Source organism: Canis lupus, chromosome 22 (genome assembly GCF_011100685.1).
Source record: "Canis lupus familiaris isolate Mischka breed German Shepherd chromosome 22, alternate assembly UU_Cfam_GSD_1.0, whole genome shotgun sequence".
Taxonomy (NCBI): Eukaryota; Metazoa; Chordata; class Mammalia; order Carnivora; family Canidae; genus Canis; species Canis lupus.
In genome coordinates this window covers 29,170,217-29,190,247 of record NC_049243.1, presented here as the reverse complement: position 1 = coordinate 29,190,247, position 20,031 = coordinate 29,170,217, and the positions used below count along the sequence as shown (strand labels likewise).

Here is a 20,031-nt window from a genome sequence, read left to right as displayed (position 1 = left end):
TAAGGTACAACTTAATGCATATATTAGGCACATGAGATAGTAATAAGTATAACTACTAATAACATCGAACAATTATCACGATATACTGTAGTAAGCGTTACCTAATGTGGTGTGTCTCAAAATATTCTATGGCGCTCAGCCTTCTGGGGATGATGGGAAATGATAAAATGTCCACGTGCTGAGATGACGTAAGGTAAATGACGCAGGCGCTGTGACGTTCCGTTAGTCGGATGATTCGTTGGGAAGATCATTTCCCTTTGGGGGGGCGGGGAGGGTCGCTCTCTTAATGAAACTGCGAAAGTGAAACTGCAGATGGGCCGGGCTGCCCTCTCGGCGTCCATATTGGTTTCGCACCCTCCGAAGTTCCTCAGGCGACCTGTGAACCTGGCCGCGGTAGGCCGATGGCCGAGGAGCGCCTCGAGGAAGGGACGGTAGGCGGCGGGTGTAACCCGCAAAGGAACTGAAGAAGGGGGCTTGTCGTGGGCCGAGCGTGGGGACAGACCGTGCCTGCAAGGCGGCGGGGGAGGTGAGGAGCCTCTGAACGTCCAAGTCCAGCGCGCAGGTCAGCCCGCGCTCCCCTTCTCTCCATGAGCTCTTCTCACAGCGCCTCGTCCAGGTAATCTCTTCCATGTATTATTCTTCAGGATGGGGAGTTACAGTGCAGGTGTCGAGGTAATGAGGTTGTGAAGGTATTAGGGCGAGCTGTAGCCCGTCCAGATGGAAGCAGGCCTCAAACTGAATTCTTCAGCAGGGACTGTTCATTTCATTTGTTCTTGATACAGCACCAGTGTCTAGTCAGCAAAAGTCCACTCAGTCCCTCAATCTTCCTGTAAATGTCCCTGGATGGATTGTTTAAAGTAGGTTTTTGTGAAACATGGTTAAAACAAAACAGAACAAACAAACAAAACAAAACAAAAAACTCCAAAACACAAAAAAACAAAACCTACCATTTTGTGAAAAATGGTAAAAAAATAAAAAAATAAGTTGCGAGGGGCGCCTGGGTGGCTCTGGTTTAGCGCCTGCCTTTGGCCCAGGGCGTGATCCTGGAGTCCTGGGATCGAGTCCTGCGTCGGGCTCCCTGCATGGAGCCTGCTTCTCCCTCTGCCTATGTCTCTGCCTCTCTCTCTATGTGTCTTTCAGGAATAAATAATTTTTTTAAAAAATTAAGTTGCGAATTCAGGAACTCAAGTTACTGATTGAGACTTCGTTCTCTTTACTTTTTACCTTACAGATAATACATGCATAAAATATGCGCCAACTATGAATAGTTTACAGTAAGCTTTAATATTAGCTAACAATTCTTTCTTACTAAATCAGTGCTTGCAGCACTTAGTGTGCCTAGAAGGAAGAATAACTGGTCTGGGCAGCCTCTTTTACTTTCTGGCTTTGTGGATGCTTTCTGCAGATTCATCACTATCTATGCTGGACTGGCTGCTTCAGGACTCATAAGAGTTGATCTTTGCTCATGTACTTGTTCAAGGTATAATATCTACATATTAAATCTATTTCAAGTACATTGATTGCCTTATGAAATGCTTTGTAAAGGCTGGTTGCCTGCTTTACTGTAAGGTTTTGGGAATATGCTGTTTGACTCTTTAATCTGAATATTTGGTATCAATGTTCTTTGTCATCTGCAACCTCGCTGCCAAATTTTTCGAGTTTAATGTCAGTAGGTGAATTTGGTCTTTTTGGGTGGGAAGAACCTCTTTCTACTTAAAGTCTTAAACAGAAAATTAATATCTTACTGGATTAAAAAAAATATGCTTCTGATATAACATGTGTAAAATATACCAAAGAATGGAGGTGTTCTTATTTAGACATTTTGCATCTAGTACGTATTGGCTACATAGCAGCATTCTCTCTGACCTACCTGTACCCTCCAATATGAAAGCACACTCACTGCTGCTGTTATCTCAGACTAGTACTGCCCCACAGAAATAAATGTAGGCCATATATGTTATTTCAGATATTCTATAACCATATTAAAAAAAGAAACAAGTAAAATTAATTTTAATAATATATTTTATTTAATCTAATATAGCCAAAACATTATAATTTCAACATGTGATCTATATAAAAAGTATTAATAAAATATTTTACATTCTGTTTTTCCTACCAAGTCTTTGACATCTGGTATGTATTTTACATTTAGAGCACATCTCAATGTGGATGTTAACTACAGACTTTTCATTGGGAATACTTGATCTGCATTCAGATTTGATAAAATACATAGCTGAAAAGCAGATTCACATATCCAAGCTTTTCCAAAATACTTAAAAGTTTTCCAATAATTAAATTGAAACTGGAAAAGTAATTGTTCTCTTATGTGCACATTGTTAAAATGGGTTCATCTTTTTTTTTTTTTTTAAGATTTTTATGTATTTATTAGAGAGAGAGAAAGAGAGAATAGGAGTTGGAGGGGGGCGGCAGAGGTAGAGAGAGAAACAGATTCTCACTGAACAGAGAGCCCAATGCCGGGCTCAATCCCAGGACTCTGAGATCATGACCTGAACTGAAGGCAGACACTTAACTGACTGAGCCATCCAGGCACCCCAGGGTTCATCTTTTTTTAAAAGCATCAATTTGACTTTGAAGCCAAATATGAATTTGAAAATTACGTCTATCCAGCTTAAGTAAATTCACTAACTCTGGTGTCAATTCAGTATTGTTAACATTGAATTCAAAGAGGTATGGCATAAGTTGAAAAGCAGTTCTAAGTTTATCAATATCAGCAAAGTGTTCTTCACGTTTTTCTTATAGTTCTCAGAGGCAATTATATAATGCTATTAATTATAATTAACATGTTTTGCACATTGATTCTCATGAGAAAATATGTGAAATCATTATTACTTATAGATATTATGAAAATGTCAATATTAATATAATTTTTTGCACTTGTCTAGCTAAAGTCACAAAAATCTATTTCCTTGCTGCTTCACATTTAATTCATTTTCAGTGTGCTATCTATAAAAATCATAGATCGGGCAGCCCCGGTGGCACAGCGGTTTAGCGCCTCCTGCGGCCTGGGGTGTGATCTTGGAGACCCAGGATCGAGTCCCACGTCGGGCTCCCTGCATGGAGCCTGCTTCTCCCTCTGCCTGTGTCTCTGCCTCTCTCTTCGGTCTCTCTGAATGAATAAAGAAAATAAATCTTAAAAAAATAAATAAATAAATAAAAAAAATAAAAATCATAGATCACATTGCCCCTTTTGCCTTTATTTATTATTTGGCAAATATTCTGTTTCAAGAAATCCTGAATAGGAGTTCAGAGTACAATAAATTTTTGTAAAATGATTCCATGACTTGAACAACCAGCCTTGGTATTAGTAATTATTAATTATTAATTACAAGAATTTTTAATCTATTGCCTACTATTTATTTTAATAATTCAATTAACTGGCAATGATTAATCAGTTGCACATGTTTACTGAATGATTTTAATAACTGTATCTGTGACACTTTTTGTAAAGTCCACTACAGAAAACTGAGCATACATATTTTCAACATGTATTATGCAAAAGAACAAAGCAATAAGAAGGGAAATGTCAGTCTCTTGTTTTAAGACTTTAATAAATACAGGTTTTTGACCTAACCTAGATGGAATACCATCTATCATGATAGAAATAATTTTGTCCTATGCAGCTGAGACCCTTATTCGAGAGGTGTAAAAGATGAAAAAGAAAATCTTTTCTAGGAGTTTGGATTTTAGGCTGCAAATTGACAACATTTTTTTTTTCTTTTATAAATTTGGAAGTTCTTCAAGACAAAAGTACTCTTGGGGAACTCATAAAGAAATATGGCTTTAAATATCATCCATATGCTGATGACTTCTAAAAACATTATGTTCAGCCCTAACCTCTTTCCTGAATTCTAGACTTGAATATCCAACATCTACTTAACATTTCCAAATTATTAATTCTCCCGCCAAACTGCTTATTCCCTAGTCTTCAATGCATGGTAACTCTTGGCCAAAAGAAATTGGAAGTTTTTTTTTTTTTTGGAAGTTATTTTTAACTTGTCCCTTTCCTTCATGTCTTATATTCAATCTAGCAGCAATTCCTGTTTGTCTCTACCTTACTTTCTTTCTTTTTTTTTTTTTAATTTATTTATTCACGAGACAGAGAGAGAGAGAGAGAGAGAGGCAGAGACACAGGCAGAGGGAGAAGCAGGCTCCATGCAGGGAGCCCAACGTGGGACTCAATCTTGGGTCTCCAGGATCACGCCCTGGGCTGAAGGCAGACGTCAAACCTCTGAGCCACCCAGGGACCCCCTGACTCTACCTTACTAATGTATCCTAAATGTGACAATTTCTTAGGAATTCATTGTTACCCTACTAATTTCACTTGATCTGTTGCAAAACCTCCTAGGTAGTCTCCTTGTTTCCATTTTGTTACTTTTAGAGTCTATTTTCTTTCTTTTTTTTTTTTTTTTTAGAGTCTATTTTCAATGCAGCAGTACTACAGATTATTTTATGCTTCTGTTCAACAACTTTCCAGTGGATTCTTTTATCATCAAAATCAGGGCCAAAAGTCCTTAACCAACATAACCTTGTTCCCACCTCCCTTCTGACCTTACCTCCTATCATCTTCTTCTCTTGCTCATTTGCTCCTTCCCCAGTGGCTTCCTTGCTGTTCTTCGAACAGTCCCAGCACACATACCTCTGGTTTTGCAAACCTATTATTCCCTGTCTAGAACATTCTTTTCCTGCTAGCCAGTAATTTGTTCCTTCATTTTATTCATGACTTTGTTTATCAGGGAAGCTTTCTCTGAATATTCGCCTAACACATGTTACTCCCTGTGCCTCCCTACCCTCCTTTATTTTTCTTATAGTACCCATCACATATTTATTTGGTTTTTGGAGAGTTATGCCTGTCTTTCTCTCTAGAGCATAAACATCAGGAGAGCAGGTTATTCGTTCATTTGTCACTGTTCTGTCCCCAATGCCTAGATCAGTATCAAGCACATAAGACACTCAGTGAACAGTTATTGAATTTATAAATGATTTACTCTTCTGATTGCAACTCAATCAATATATTGAAATCTTGAATATCTGTTTTCTATAACTCATTTGTTTGTGATATGGTGGCTAAAATGCACGAGAAAGAACCTATGCTATTGAAAATAATCATCTGTTACTTAGATTTATGCTGCAGATATTTTGTAGTAAGTGCACAACCATGCAGTGGGGATAGGCCATTGTCTCCTACAGTTTTGCAGATGATTGAATTCCTAGCTCCTGGAGAATTTTTTCTGTTGGTGGTTGTTCATTCTCTTTAGTTCATTCTTATTTTTCCACAGCAAGCTCCATGTGTACCTGTACGAAAAGCTCAGGCTTCTGGACAGTCCAGCGTCTTTCCAATCCCAGCACTGGCACATATTTTATAGTCATCAACTTGAGTGTGCAAAAATATAACTTTATTAATCTATAAAATTTTATTTTGGGGCCCTGAACTCCCAATCTGAGCATAGCATAAAATTCAATCTAGTAACCTCCGGGAACCTCTGTCATATTCAGTGATTTCTCAGTCACCTCAGACTGGGTCTAGTCACAGTTAGGACATTTTAGGTTTTATTCACCTTTCCCCATGGACTTCAGCCTACACTCTATGATGGAATACAGAGCACAGTGATGGAGAGAGAAGGGTTGCTTCTTTGTGCTCCCTCTGTCTTATGCCAGTTTATGACCTGTTCCTCTGGGCCTTCAGCACCGGCAATGTGGGGTATTCCTTTGAATGCGTACTGAGCTGAGATAGATCCTGGCTGGGCTCTCCTCAGCTCCCTTCAGCCAGCAGTCTTCTGGCATGAGCTTGTTCTAGCTAATCCCCTGTAGGACTAACTGTGCTGCACCCTTCTGAGGGAGGTTCCTCTTGTTTTAGCTTTAGTTTAGCCCTTCTGGCTTAATCTCTCTCATGAAAAACTAGGTCCTGCTTAGGTTTTGAATTCCTAGGTCTTATAAAATTCAAAGCATTGTCTCTAACTCTCCCTTGCTTAGGTAAGCCCTGTGCTATTCTACTCTTCACTATATAGGCGGGGAACTTCTCTGTGGCTTGCTATTTTCCTGAACTATAGCTGAGAGCCGACACTCATGTTCTGTCTCCTCTTGAATCCTTTTATTTATTTAAAAGAGTTTCCACTGTACTTCCCCCCACTGTAGCCCTGGAACTTCACTCAAAAGAGCCAAGGTTCAGAATATTTCTGGCTTTCTCTAAAAACTCTACTTCTACCCAGTTCGGAGGGTTTTTTCTATTGTACAGGATGGGTACAGAAGATGTGGGGGGAAATACTGGTTCTGGCTTGTCAGGAAACATTATTTAAGATGTGAAAGTGTGCAAAGGGGACCAGGAGATGTCCTTTCTGTGGTGTTTGGGGCATGGTCTAGAGGAGTGGTTCTCATTTTGACAGTGTCTTAGAGACATTTTTATTTTAGTTTTATTGAGATATAGTTGACATCAGCACTGTACAAATTTAAGGTGTACAGCACAATGACTTCACTTTTGTATATTGTGAAATGATGATCATCTCACATACATACAGAAAAAAAAGTTTCCTTGTGATTAGAACTCTTAGGATCTACCTGGAGACATTTTTGATTGTTAGAAATGTGTGAGGCATGTGCCACTGGCACCTAGTGGGTAGAGGCTCAAGATTCTGTTAAACATTCTACAATGCACAGAACAGGCTCTCACAACAAATAATTATCTAGCCCCAACTATCAATGGTGCCAAGGTTGAGAAATGATGGTCTAGTGGATCCTAGGAGGACTATATGGTTTATAGGTGTGTACTTCTTTGATTGCCTTTCTATTGACTAGACTATTTTACATCACTGTAGGGAGGAAGTTAACTTGTTAAAACGCTATTAGTAATGCAAGTAATTCTTGTCCATAGCGATGCAAATGAATTTTGATGACTAGAGATACTGTTGGTTTGCTTTTATAAAAAACATGACCCCAGATATTATATTTTATTTTACTACAAGGTAATAATAAGCAGTTTTGCATCTGTTAGCAAATTTATTTCAGCATTCCTAAATGCCTGTAAATATAAACATACACACACATCTGTTCTTCAAATCCCTACTAGTTTCTTCTTTAATAAATGAGTTGGGGGCACCTGAGTGACTCAGTTGGTTAAGTATCTGCCTTCTGCTCAGATCATGATCTTGGGGTCCTGGGATTCAAGCCCCACATGGGGCTCCTTGCTCAGTGGTTAGCCTGCCTCTCCATTTCCCTCTGCCTACTGCTCCCCCTGCTTTTGCTCTCTCTTATAAATAGATTAAAGAAACCTTAAAAAAATGAGTTGAATACAATTTTTAAAAGGTTTTATTTATATATTTGAGAGAGAGAGAGAGCGCACATGAGCCAGGGGGAGGGGAAAAGGGAGAGGGAGAAGCAGACTCCTGGGTGATCAGGTAGCCCAAAGTGGGGCTTGATCTAGGACCTTGGGATTATGACCCAAGCAGAAGGCTGACATTTAACTTACTGAGCCATCCAAGCACCCTAAATTGAAAACAGATTTTGATACATTAACTTTATATTGGCTTGAAAGTCATGTTTCTAATATTTGAAAATTATCCATTGGAACAACAGGTATTGGCAATGATGTGGAGAAAAAAGAACTCCCTTACACTGTTGGTTGGTTCAGCCATTATGGAAAACATTATGGAAGTTCCTCAAAAAATTAAAAATAGAACTACCCTACAATCCAGGAATTACTCTACAGGATATTTACCAAAAAGATACAAGAACACTAATTTAAAATGATACATGCATTCTATGTTTAGCATTGTTTACAATAGCCAAACTATGGAAGCAGTTCAATTGTCCATTGATAAATGAATGGACTCTTAACTATAGCGAACAAACTGATGGTTACCAGAGAGGAGATGGGTGGGGAGGATGAAGGAAATAGTGGATAGGGATTAAAGAATACACTTATGATTAAAAAAAAAAAAAAAAAAAGGAGTGCCTGGGGGTGCTTGGTTAAGCATCTAATTCTTAATTTCAGCTCAGGTCATTATCTCCATGGAATCAAGCTCCACCTTGGGCCCTGCGCTGGGTGTGGAGCCTGCTTAGGATTCTCTCTCTTTCCACCCCCTCCCTCCCTACCCCACTCATGTGCAATCTCTCTCTTTCTCAATAAATAGATTAATTAAATAAAACAAGATAGAATAAAGTGATAAAAAAAGGATAACCACCCTTGTACTGGTTGTCTTAAGAGTCTTCATTGTTCTGATAATTAAAGGTAATGTTTTAAAATCTAAGAACTGGTATTGAAAATGAGCTTAAGTGCAAACCCAATTTATCAGTTTATTGGGATCAATAAATGCTTCATAAATAATTCATTACAAGAAAGAGTTTCATCTTTTTAAACTAGTTTTTTGCCATATTCATAAATCATGATTTAAAGAATCCTCGAAGAGGACTGTGAAATAGAGATGTCTTTATTTAATGGGCCCTGTTATTGGGCTTCAAGTCCTGGGGCACAAGTAAGGAGTCCCTGAAACAGAAAAGAAAAACACCAACGCTATCTTTTGGCTACCTATTTATATTCCCTTTCAAATACTTGTCTTATACTGAGATGGTGACGTTTGTTTTTAGGGGTCAAGAACATTTTGCTTTCTTCTCAGGTTCTACACTGATATCTCTAAATTGTGGGGGTCTCACTTTTGAGATAGGGGTGAGGTTGAGTCAGATGAGGCCCTAAGAGATCTTTTTTTTTCAAACGTATTTCAAACACCAGTATTTACCCCTTAGAAATTAATAACAGTTGCTTAATATCAACAAATATTCACAGATTTCTGATATTTCATCTATTTTTAAACAGTTTGAATTAAAATCCAAATAAGGCACATACATGGCAATTGGTTGAGATTTCTTTTTTTTTTTTAATTTTTTTCTTTTTAAATTTATTTACTCATGATAGTCACACAGAGAGAGAGAGAGAGAGAGGCAGAGACACAGGCAGAGGGAGAAGCAGGCTCCATGTACCGGGAGCCCGACGTGGGATTCGATCCCGGGTCTCCAGGATCGCGCCCTGGGCCAAAGGCAGGCGCCAAACCGCTGCGCCACCCAGGGATCCCTGGTTGAGATTTCTTTCAAGTCTCCTTTAATCTAAAACTCTTCCCCAACATCTCTTTTGATTTTGCTCATAATTGCATTGTTGACAAAATATGATCATTCACTGTGTACAGTTTCCTGGATTTTGTTGATTACATCTTTGTGATGTGGTTGCCCATGCTTCCTATAAATAGGTGTTAGGTTTAAAGTCTTGATTAGATGCAGGTTTGATTTTTCTTTTTCTTTTTTAGGGACAAGAATACTTCATAGGTGGTGGTGTGTATTTCCATGAAGATTCTTAAGTATCTGGATGTCTCTGTTTTTGTGATGTTATCAGCCATACATTATCACTATTTTAGGTTGATTTTTAATTTTTTAAATAAAGGATAAGCCCTGCATTTTAAATAGATAACAGCCTCACTTTCTCCTAGACTACTTCTTCACCTCTCCTTTGATACGTTTCATGGCCATGGGTGGAGAGATTTCCCCAAGGAGGTTAAAATCTCTTACAGAGGAGGTATAGGGAATTCCAAGCAGAGGGAATTCAGAAGATGCACAGGCAAGAGGACATGAACAGGTGTAGTCCATTAGGAAATTGTGACTAGGTCCATGTGCTTGGCAGAGTATAGTTTCAAAGAAAAGGGAATAATCTTGGGTAGAATGTGGATTGTGTCCATACTGTGAAAGGTCCTGTTATAAGACATTTCTGAAAGTTCTTAATCAGTGACAAGTTGAGATTTAGTTATAGTACTCTGCTAGTGCCTGCACATAAGTCCCTGAAAGAGAAGAGACTCCATGGAGGGGAAAACAGAAACACCACCAGGCCATCCACCTGCCCCATGCTAATGTTCCATAATGTTCTCCTTCCCTTCCCAGAGAATGAAACAATGAGCTTCAGGTCATCCAGGGAAACATTCAAGTAGAAATCAAATCCAACTTTGCTATTTTCAAAGCCTTTGCTACTTCTGGTGGGAGAATAATCAAGAGCCTTTAGACCTCTCACCCTTATTGTGGGATGGGAGAAGGAGAAATCAGGCATGCATGCATTATATTATTTTTCTTGTCATTTTAAATTATTGGGTGGCAGTTTTGAAATACTGTACATGACTGAATATGGTTTGAAGTAAATACCATGTCTGATGCTGGCAGACAATAGATTTCTGTGAGCCTAAAGCATGCAATTTTTAAACTCTCTTTTTCTCCTCTTCTTTCTTGAGGTAGAGGGCCTTTTTCACCTAAAAAATAACAACCTTTAAGAATACAAGCATATAAAATATATTTTATAATCCCACCTACATGTAGGGTTTTTGCTGTAGTCATTTCTTTTTTCTTTGACATCATTTCAGTCACTATCTTAGCTTTTTCTATGCCCTGCTGATTACTATTTTTGTGTCCTTTGATGATTCTATTTCCCCATTTATCTTCTTTAAAATATAACTCAGTGTTTCGAAAGTGATACTCCATTCTCCATAATTTCTTTTTCTGGATATTAGGAGCCCTACTTTCTTCTTCTATGTGTGGATTTGGAATGAGATGATATGCTAAGACCGAAGACTCAGTTTTGATTTATCTACAGCCCCTTTCACAGAAGTCCCATGTTTTTTGTTACATATTTTATGATTATTTTTTATTGGGGTCCTTTTCACTTATTCAGTCACATTAATTGAGAATTTACCATGTATCGGGCAGCCCGGGTGGCCCAGTGGTTTGGCGCCGCCTTCGGCCCGGGGTGTGATCCTGGAGGCCTGGGATCCAGTCCCACGTCAGGCTCCCTGCTTGGAGCCTGCCTGCTTCTCTCTCTGCCTGTGTCTCTGCCTTTCTCTCTCTCTCTCTGCTGTCATGAATAAATAAATAAAAGCTTTAAAAAAAATACCATGTGTTAAGCTGTGGGAATTCATAATAGAACAAGAGAAACAAAGTCCTGGATATCATGGACATGAAATGTCCATATCTGAAATCAAACCCATTACCTTTTCCCTCTATTGTCCCTATTTCTCTCAGTCTTGAAATTATTCTTTTGACCAGAAACCAGGGTCCAAGACTTATTTCCTTTCTTTCCTTAGAATCTTCCTAACTTTGGTTGGAAGTTAAATTCTACTAATTCCAGCCAACAATTTCTATTAATTTTCACTCTTCTTTTCCATTCTTAGCACAGTCCCATGGTCTGGATCTATACATCTTTATCTCAACTCTTGCCAAAACCTCTTTATCTCTCTTTGCCTTCTTTTCTCCAATACATTCTGAACTTCAACTTGATTGTCCAACTGCATTGGTTTAGTTGTGTCATTTCCTTTTCCAAATATCTTCAGGTACTAACCCCTAACTTATAGCAACGTTTCCCAGAGCATGTTCTTGTAGAATGTGGTAATTGCCTTTAGCCACAATAAAGGCTTCATAGATTTGAAAGCACTGGGGTAAGTAAATTAGCTGTGAGGGTGGTAATTTTCACCATGGAACTTCTTTGAGCCTTTAATATGCTTCTTTTTTTTTTAATTTTATTTTTTATGATAGTCACACAGAGAGAGAGGCAGAGACATTGCAGAGGGAGAAGCAGGCTCCATGCACTGGGAGCCTGACGCAGGATTCGATCCCGGATCTCCAGGATCGCGCCCTGGGCCAAAGGCAGGCGCCAAACTGCTGCGCCACCCAGGGATCCCTAATATGCTTCTTTGAGCCTTTAATAACAGATGTCGGTTGTGGGGTTCCCATTTCCCATACTTATCTGGCCATAAAATACTCTTGTTGCCACTCCCACAGTGGGTGTCCTGAGATGAATTTGGGGGGATATCAGTTTGCAAATTGGTGTTCTGTGATGTGTATTCTCAATGCCTTGGATTGGCTTGTAATTCTCTTAGCAATCTGACCACCATGTCCTTTTCCAGCCTTGCCTTCCAATACTTCCTTGCATGAGTCTCCTTCAGTCTGCAGGACCAATCACACACCTTCTTTCTTCATTTTTGTCTGTACTGTTTCTTTTTCCTACAATATCCACTCTGCTTCTACTTCTTGAGAGCTCACTCATCATTAAAGGGAACCACATAGACCCAAAGGGAACAGAAAAACAGTTGAACTTGTCCTTGGAATCCTTTGAGGAATGTGGCTGATGAAAGGGGAATGGGGAAGGCAGATTTATGGAATGGGGAGAGGTTGGTATCATTGATAACCTTGAAAGCCCCCACTGTTTTCAAGGCTGAGGGAGAAGAGGACAAAGTCTGCTGCTTAGCCTGGGAAAGTGAAAAAAAATGAAAAGCCCCATGCATACAATCCACAGATTTACACCCAAGACCCAGGCAGCTTGGCTTTCTGGGAGAGTTCTCTGCCAAGGACTGGGGAGAAGGAAAGGAGCTTAAAAGAACTGGGGATCCCTGGATGGCTTAGCAGTTTAGCCCCTGCCTTCGCCCCCAGGGTGTGATCCTGGAGTCCCAGGATCGAGTCCCACATCAGGCTCCCTGCTTCTCCCTCTGCCTGTGTCTCTGCTTCTCTCTTTCTCTCTCTCTCTCTCTGTCTCTCATGAATAAATAAATAAATAAAATCTTAAAAAAAAAAGAACTCTGTGGGCCATGGGAGGGGGTGGAGTTGACTATACACTGTAGGTGCCTTGTGAGTCTTTTCTTGCTGAGATGCTGGAAGGAACAGTGCTTCAGAGGCTGAGCAGGGAGTATAAGGTGTTGGTAAATCAAAGGACAGCAGGAGTTGGGCAGCAGCTGGAGGAAGAGGTGCTTACAGTAGCCTGGACTGCTCTTGGAGCAGCAGATGCATGCATCTGAGAAGTTTGTGTGCTCAGCTCAGTGGTTAGAGAGAGGAAAGTGTTGGTGTGAGATGGTAAAGAGATGGGGAGTTGGTCCCCTTCGTTTGGGGGAGTGGACTGTAGCTGTTTTCTTACTGACTTCCTCCCCAGTGCATCCATGGGCTGGTGTTACCATGTAAAACATTCGAGTACTACTTCACAGTTTGCAAAGTGCAATTGGTTAACATTATAGGTAACCTCTGTTTTTTGAAAGTTTGCCTTCTGCCATTTCTGTTTTATGAAAGACCACTGTTTTTTTGCTTACTAAAAGAAATCCGAAGATTTTCATTTTTATGAAAAAAGGCAAAAAGCAAGAATAGTATTCAGCATTTGTTCTGCAGGAGATCTTTCAGAGGCAGCATGCACCCTGAGGAAGATCGAGAGCAGCACCACCAGGCTCCTTCCCCAGGGAACCACACCTAGCATCTCAGCATTGAGTCACCAGAGCTCTGAGCTGTGTCTCGGAGCAGCTGTGCTCTATCTTGATTTATGTTGTGCATCTGCTAGCAAGATGGGTCCTAAGGTATCAGAAAAGCCTAAGAGAGGTTAATGATTTTGTTGGGAATGCTCAGAAACTTTTCATATAAATTAATCATAATTGCTTCTTCGCTTCAAGCCTTTTCAGCTTAATGGAAGGTTTCAGATCCGGATAATGGGGGAAACCTAGATCTCCTTACTTGCCAGATTCCTAGAGATCAGCTCTGAGATTTGCAGGCAGGAAGTTAACTGGGGAAGGAAAGAAAGGAAGCCTGAGTAGAGAAAGGAGCTCTGCAGCTGGGATGGCTCTGGAAGGTTGCAAGGAGTCGGGGCAGGAACTTGGACTTGAATACAGTTTCTCCCTATCAGTTGCAAGTTGTTCCCTCCCCATTTTCCATTTAAGAGCTGTGTCTTTGGGCAAGGGCAACTCTCTTCAGCCTAGGACAGTCTCTGGAGTGGAAACTCAGTGTGAGCTGTCAGTGCCTAACAGTCTCAGCAGCTGAAGGAACTAAGGAGTACCTCCATCTTATGGGGAAGGGGGGGGCAGATCAGGGCAGTGCACCACAGCATCTACCGTCTTATTCTTGGATTAAACTTAATAGAGTATCCTCATTTTGTGGAGGAGGAAAGGAGGCCCAGAACTGTTAGGGGGAATTTTGCAATTTATGTAGCTGTTAAATACCCAGTAGAGCCAGCAAATAGAGTTAGAATTCAGGACTTCAGAATCCAAATCTAGTGGTCATTGCACTGTTCCCTGTGATACATGATTCATCTCTCCTATTAACTACAAGGCCACTTTCTCCATTGTGGACTTGGCCCTGCAGATTGGAAGAGATCTTGCACTTTTGGAGCATTTTTATTTGGTACCATGAATTGGTAATTATACTTAATGTTTTATCTGTTGTGAAGATTGAAACAAAGGACACATCTCTTGTAAATGGGGCAATATGATGGGCTTACCACTTAAAGAGGCCTTAACCTCTGGGAAGAAGTTCTCGTTCTTTGTCTTTAAAAATTAGTCATTTGATGAGCCTCTTGTCATTTTGCATTAAGGAACCCCATAATTCTCCATGTCTCTTTATCTGTTAAACTCTGCCATTCGGAGATGGCCTGTACGCCTCACTTTCTTAGAATACATACTTTTACCTCAGTTACATGTAGGATATAGACATTCCTTATCCTAGCAGATACATAGATGCTAGAGACTTGCAAATTTCCCTTCACAGATTGTTTACCTCATTGAATCTGTATTTTTTTTAAATTTTATTTGTTCATCAGAGACAGAGAGAGGAGCAGAGACACAGGCAGAGGGAGAAGCAGGCTCCTCTCAGGGAGCCTGATGTGGAACTCGACCCCGGGTCTCCAGGATCACACCGTGGGCTGAAGGCGGTGCCAAACCGCTGAGCCACCCGGCCGTCCCTCGTTGAATCTGTATTAAAGAGGGGACCTATGTCATGTGTTTGGAGCCTCATGAGATGTTCAGTGTTTTGGGTGCATGCTAAGGGTCACTAGATTCCAAACACAGAGAAAAGGTAGAGCGGGACTGCAGAAGATAGTCATTTCTGAATTTTAGGTGTATTTGAATTATCCTGCTCTTTTGATAATAGCCTTTCCCCCAACAATTATAATGATGTAGAGGGTCCAAAAATTCAGAGAGGAGTGTAAAATATTGTCCTGGGGGATAGGGTTTCTTGTGACCTAAGTAAGTTTTGGTCAGTAATGTACCCTATGAGCTAGGCTGCCTTCTCTTGTGGAGCATCTTGAGGATAATTAAATTGTTGAAATTCCTGGCTTGATCTTTGCTTAAATTACCCCTGGTGACTCTAGAGGCCAAAACTAATGACATGGCATCCCAGGACTAGAGACACATTATCCAATATTGTTTTATAACTTTCCTGAGGGCAGAGACTGTGTCTTTAGCATTTATATTCTCTACACATAAATTGCTCTGCAATAGCAGTATGCATAAAAAAAAATGTTTGATGATCTATTGAAATGTAGATTATGGTCTCTCTTTGTACCTCTTTTCTTTGGAATCTGCATTTTATTAAACACCCAGGCTATTCTTATGTAAAAGTCCTTTGTCACCTACTTCGTGCTCCTTAATGTACATAGAGTGAGTATAGTGAGTACTGCTTTCTTTGCCCCTATTTAAAAAAATAGTGGTTTATTTTTTAAACACATTTACTGAGATATAATTCACATACCATAAGTTCTCCTTTTATTTATTTATTAATTTTTAAGATTTTATTTATTTATTAATGAGAGAGACAGAGAGAGAGAGAGAGAGAGAGTGCGGCAGAGGCACAGGCAGAGGAAGAGGCAGGCTCCACGCAGGGAGCCCGACGTGGGACTCGATCCCAGGTATCCAGGATCAGGCCCTGGGCTGAAGGCGGCGCTAAACCACTGAGCCACCTGGGCCGCCCATAAGTTCTCCTTTTAAAAAGTACAGTTCGGTGCTTTTTACATTAGAAAAGTTGTGCAAACATTACTGCTAAGTCCAGAATTTTTTTTTTAAGATTTTATTTTTTTAAGTAATCTCTCTGCCCAATGTGGGACTTGAACTCACCAGCCTGAGATCAAGAGTCACTTGCTCTACAAACTGAACCAGCCAGGTGCCTCCCAGAACATTTTCAGAATCCCAAAAAGAAACTCCTTTTCTATTAGCAGTCATCTATTTTTGTTGTTTTCAGTGTACAAGTCTTGTACTTCTTTTGATGAATTTATTCCTAAGCATTTTATTATTTTGGATGCTGCTGTCATTGATTTTTTTTTTGTCATTGATTTTTGTGTATTGATCTTGTATCCTACAATGTCACTGGAATTGTTTACTAGCTCTAATAATATTTTGCAGACTCCTTAGGATTTTCTATCTTTAAGATCATTCATTTGTGTATAGAGATAGTTTCACTTTGTCCTTTACAATCTGGAAGCCTCTCCCTCCCTTGACTAGTTGCCTTGACAGAAACTTTGGTAAAAATGTTGAATGAAAGTATTAAAGAGAGTGAGAGTGGGCATCTTTGTCTTTTCCAGGTTTTAGGGGGAAGGTATTCAGGTTCTCACCTCAAATACTATCTTAACTGTGGATTTTTAAAAAATAGAATCTCTGATCCAGTTAAAGAAGTTCTTTTCTATTTTAGTTCATTGAATGTTTTTTTTTTTAATCATAAAATAGTGTTGGATTTTGTCAAATAACTTTTCTGCATTTGTTGAAATTATTATGTGATTTTTGTCCTTTATTTTATATATATAGTATATTCTATTGATTGATTTTCACATGTCAAACCAACCTTGCATTCTTAGAATGAATCCTTGGACATGGTCGTAGTGTATATTGCTTTTTATATGTTTCTGGATCTGGTTTACAAGTATTTAGTTGAAGCTTTTGCATCTGTATTCATAAAGAACATTGGTCTGTAGTTTTCTTTTCTTGTGATACCTTTGTCTGGTTTTAGTATCAGTGTAATAGAATGAAATGGGTAAATTTCCCTTCTTTTCTTTTATTATTATTATTTTATGGGAAGGATTTATGAAGGCTTGGCATTCTTTAAATGTTTGGTAGAATTCACCAGTGAAACAACCTGGTTCTGGGATTTATTCTTTATGTAAAGTTTTAAATTACTAACTCAAACTCTTTAACTTGTTAGAGTTTTACTCCTATTCTTTTCTTCTGAAGTCAATTTTGGTATTTTCTGTTTTCTATGAGTATATTCATTTCATCCAGGTTATCTAATTCATTGGTATGCAGCTTTTCATAGTTACCTCATAAGGTTCTTAAAAGGGAAAAAGAAGAGAGGAGAATCACAGAAGATGTGACCACAGAGATATAAGTCAGAATCATGTGGGGGTCATGAGCCAAGGAATATGGGCAGCCTCTAGGAGATAGAAAAGGAAAGGCAATGGATTCTCCCCTAGAACTTCCAGAAAGAACAAAGCCATGCCAACATTTCATTTAAGCCCAGTGACACCCATGTGAAACTTCTAACATCCAGAAATACTAGATAATGTATTTGTCTTGTTTTAAGCCATGAGGCTTGTGGTAATTTGTTATAGCAGCAATAGGAAACTAATTACAGAATGCTTTCAATCCTTACTAGTTTCCAGCTCTGCCTTAGTCTTCACTTCCTGCTTGTGCATAACTGTCAGGCAGCCTGCAAGAGATTAGGGCTTTTCAGGTCTTTCTGGTGGGCACACAGACCTACCTATGTATGGCTTTTTTTTTTCTTTTTATAAAGATTTTTGTTTATTTTAGTCATGAAAAACACACAGACAGAGGCAGAGACATAGGCAGTGGGAGAAGCAGGCTCCTTGCAGGGAGCCTGATGTGGGACTTGATCCCTGGACCCTGGGATCATGACCTGAGCTAAAGGCAGACACTCAACAGCTGAGCCACCCAGGCATCCCTGTATGTGGCTTTCTTGATCTCCAGGAATATACCTGAATGTTATAAAGCCCTCTATGGATGTCTCATACCCTAGATTTTCCTTTCAAATTGTTGAGCTAATCCTTGTTTATGTCAACTGGTGCCACTGACTTAAGCGGCTGCAATTTTAAATAATTGCCGGTTCTATTCTTAAGGTGTTAAAGATAAAACTTCTGCTGAGTGAGCCTCAAGTCAAGACAAATAAAGAAAAACTTTATGCTAATTTTCCAGTGGACTTCCAGACAGGTCAAATAGTGACAGTTCTTTGGGAATTCATTTTTCACTAGTGGCTGCTACGCTGATTGTCTTCATAGCTTCCATGGTTGTGGAGCTGCTGATTTTCAGTTACCATACACTTGGAAGAGTGTGGTAGAAATATAGAAGGTTAGAATGCCACAAAGCTTGCTGTTGATAGGAGAGTCAGGTGTGTGTGTGTGTGTGTGTGTGTGTGTAATAAATGCTCCTTGGATTGTTGTAAGTCTTTGGTTAATTTCCAGAGTCCTGAAAAAGTTGATTTTGACCAATTTTGCTAGTGTTCTTGTTGCTTTTATGGAAGTAGTAAATTGTTGGATGTCCCTACTTTGACATTTTGGAAGTGCTCTCTTTGTCTCTATTTTGAACTTCTTTTCTTTTCTTTTCTTTTCTTTTCTTTTCTTTTCTTTTCTTTTCTTTTCTTTTCTTTTCTTTCTTCTCTTCTCTTCTCTTCTTTTTTTCTTTTCTTTTCAAGATTTTATTTATTTGAGATAGAAAGAGAGAGAGAGAGAGAACAAGTATATAAGTGGTGGAGGAGGGGCAGAGGGAGAGAGAGAAGCAGACTTCTTGTGGAGCAAGGAGCCTGATGCAGGGCTCTGTCTTTGGATTCTGAGATCATGACCTGAGTTTAAGGCAGACACTTAATCAACTGAGCCACCCAGGCACTGCTTAAACTTGTTTTCTAAAAAACTAACTCTGTCATATCAGTTTAGATTTCCTACCCCAAAGCTTTCATTCTGGATTCCCTTGGTAGAATGGAAGTCAGCTTGACTCGGTTTGTGTTCACCTAACTTGAGTATATAGTTGGGCTTTCATGAAGAACCAAAGAGATGATCCCTAGTTTCCTGTGTGTTAGGAAGAACAAGCAGCCTTTATGGAAAGAACTCACACTTAGAGCAGCAAGAATCAAGACCGTCAGCTTGATGTAGGTCAATATTTACTGAGAAGCCATGTGGTTTAATTCTGTAGCATAGAGACCAAGTGGGTACTGTTTCTCTCCAGTTCTGAGAGCTACAGAATAGTAGCCCCAGCAAATGCCAGTGTGGGCAGTTCAAAAGCAACAAGGTGGGTAGCAAAGGCAAGATACAGTGTGTGGTTGAGGTGTCCTGGCTTCTTTAGGGTCAGAGACCTCATTAGCATTTCTCTATAAGGTGTTATACAGAAGGAAGAAATCTGAGTTCAAGTTATCTCCTAGAACACTTGGAAATAGTTCTGCAGGAGGCAGATAGGGACCTTTGGAGGAGGCTGAAATTCCTTTAATAGAGGATGGGGACAGGATAAAAAAAATGCAGTTGCACTGTTGTTGTGATCATACTGAATTCCCCTAAGCTGGGGTGGTGTGGAGAAGAATGGAGTACACCTAACTCTTCCCATTGGTCTTTGTCACTAGCAGAGAAGAGGATGATGATGGCCTCCTACCCTGGCCTTTTTGCAACCTGTCTCAGGAATATCCAATGTCCAGTGTAGGAAGTGCCCACTTCCTCTAAGTAGCCTAGAGTTATTTTCCTCATATGTAACTCAAATTCTCTTGAACCTTAGCCTAATCTATTTCTTAAATTTAGGAAGAAGATTTACAAATATGACTCATTTAAAGTGTTATCAATTTTTTAAAAAAGATTTTATATATTTATTCATGAGAGACACAAAGAGAGAGGAAGCCACACAGGCAGAGAAAGAAGCAGGCTCCATGCAGGGAGCCTGATGTGGGACTTGATCCCAGACCTCCAGGATCACAACCTGAGCCGAAGGCAGACACTTAACCACTGAGCCACCCAGGCATCCCTAAAGTGCTATCAATTGAAAGAAGATCTGTTTTCCTAGAATCTCAAGTGGGGTGGAATTTCTTGCTGATAGAGGCTTTTTTAGCTAATGAGTTTCCTCTTGGGCCACGTGTGTTTTCATGTTTTATGTCTACCTTGTTTATGCTTTTCAGAGCTCATCATTCACTCTCAGGATTTAGACTTGAAACCTTTTTCCTTTTTTCCCTCCAACTAGTTTAAATTGCACAAGGGGTGTGTGCTGTAGATTAAATTGT

General features: G+C 39.6%; 1 long non-coding RNA gene across 2 annotated transcripts in view; it reads left to right on the top strand.

Moving 5' to 3' along the window:
• Positions 1-250: 250 nt before the first annotated feature.
• Positions 251-20,031, top strand: part of LOC111091654 — a 127,394-nt gene continuing 107,613 nt past the window's right edge. For both annotated transcript variants that reach the window (XR_005376387.1, XR_005376386.1), the window contains exon 1: positions 251-616. This is a non-coding gene — a long non-coding RNA (uncharacterized LOC111091654). The remainder of the gene's footprint in view (positions 617-20,031) is intronic.